Genomic DNA, 2018 nt, shown 5'->3' with positions numbered 1-2018 from the left:
CGTGGAGTGCCAGTCCACAGATCCCTGAAGGTAGCAGGCCAGGAAGATAATATGGTTCAGAAGGCATGGAGGTAACAGGCCAGGTAGATAATGTGGTTCAGAAGGCATGTGCAATACTTGCCTATATTTCTCGCGGCATTGATTACAATATCTCGGAGGTTATACTTCAACTGCATAAAACACTGGTTAGGCTGAAGCTGGACTACAGTGTTCAGTTATGGTCACCACATTTCAGAAAGATATAATTGCACTGGAAAGGGTGCAGAGGAGATTGTAAGAATGTTTTTTTTAAGGAAAGTTTGGAAATGCAGTTCTGTTTTCTATGGCACAGAGGACGCTGAGGCGAGACCATTTCACACTTGATTCTCTGGAGTTTTATACAGAGGTGTATAACATTATAAGGGGCCAAGATAGAGTGGGTAGGAAGGACTTGTTTCCTTTTGCAGAGTCGTTAACAACCACGGGGAATATATTAATATTATTGGGGAAGTACGGCTGTTTCGACAAGCTATGGGTTGGTCGTGGGAGTCTGGAGCTCACTGCCTGATTGGCTGGTAGCGGCAGAAACCCTCATACAATTTAAAAATACTTGCATGAGCATTTAAAATTGCAGTAACCTAAGAGCGGACATCGAGCTGGAAAGTGGGATTGAGGCTGGGAAGTTCTTAGTCGGCCAGTATCTACACGATGTGCTGAAATGTCCTCCTTCCATGCTGTCAATTTTTGCAATTCCTACATTACAACAGTGACCACAATTTAGAAGTACTTAATTTGCTGCGAACTGCTTTGGGAAGTCCTGAGGTGATAGTCGCCGTAGAAATGATAGTTTTTTTCTTTCACAGGGTCTGAAAAAAGTGAATAGCAATAAGGCTGGTTAACTCTGTTGTTTCGAGCCTGTTGCGAATAACGCCAAAGTAGCGCGTTTTATTCACGTATTGGCTAATTATTTTATTCTTGGTGGTAGGGTGAAATTATTTTAGAGCAGCATAAACATGTAGGAAATAAACTCACAATGATTTGAAGCAATGCTGCAAAATATTCGTTCTTCAGCATTTAAGCTACATTTGCATATCCTCCGCGGCTTTGCTCCGTCTTGTATTTCAATCACAGAATGGCTCACTGCCGCAGATTGGTCTGCAGTGGAAAATATCAAACAGAAAAAAATACAATTCCGGTGTTCAATCCTTCATTCTCACCATCAAGCTGCTCAGCACTGCAGCGGGCGCTTGGCCATTTGGCTCAGGTGTCTCACTTTGGTGCAAAACTAATGGTTTCAGAAAATTGCAGATTCGAGGCTTGCGTTGGTGCTTTAGTCAAATCTTGTTCCACTTTTAAAGTCAAACCATGTTCACATTCATTTGCTGAAGGTGATTTCCTTCCAAACATTGCAGGGGCTCATTATTAAAAGGCATTTTTTCATTCTGTCTCCTGTGTGTATTTCTCACTGATCTTTGCAAATCGTTTCCAACAAACCAACCATCACAAAATAATGCCTCTAAATTAACAGTGTTTCCAATTCCAACATCAGATTCGCATCAATCAGTGCAATAAAGGGAAATGTGATGAGATTCCAGCGCTATCCACACGGAGACAATTAAAGAAGGAAACACTTCCCGTAGAATCGCTGCAAGCAGGGTTCGAACCTGCGTGGGAAAACTCCATTGGATTTCAAATCCAACGCCTTAACCACTCGGCCTTCGCAACTTCATTAGTGATATGCTTTAACAGTCCAATGATCGGTTCAAAATATCAGACAGATAGACTTTGAGTTCATGTAATATAAGGTATTGAAAAATTGTGGGGTTGAATTCCACCAGAGACGGATTTTACGTCCAAATTTTATGTTTCCTGTTACGCACAATCAATTTTGCATCAAATCAAAACTTCAGAGATGTGAAACTGCAGCCCATCTCTTGCTGTTACACAAAGGCCACAATTATCCTTTAAAATCTCTGGGCGCCCTGAAGTCGTTTGCGCAGTAACAGGAGCAAGACATCGAGCTTGTGACAGGCGGAGTC

At 42.0% G+C, this 2018-nt stretch overlaps 1 non-coding gene across 1 annotated transcript; it reads right to left on the bottom strand.

The window, feature by feature from the left end:
- Positions 1–1622: 1622 nt before the first annotated feature.
- Positions 1623–1704, bottom strand: trnas-uga (transfer RNA serine (anticodon UGA)). Its single transcript has one exon. It is a non-coding gene; the product is annotated as a tRNA-Ser (tRNA).
- Positions 1705–2018: the final 314 nt, after the last annotated feature.

The sequence above is a fragment of the Pristiophorus japonicus genome, unplaced genomic scaffold (assembly GCF_044704955.1).
Source record: "Pristiophorus japonicus isolate sPriJap1 unplaced genomic scaffold, sPriJap1.hap1 HAP1_SCAFFOLD_47, whole genome shotgun sequence".
NCBI lineage: Eukaryota > Metazoa > Chordata > Chondrichthyes > Pristiophoridae > Pristiophorus > Pristiophorus japonicus.
Note: the sequence above shows the minus strand (reverse complement) of the source record. Positions and strands in the feature narration are given on the sequence as shown.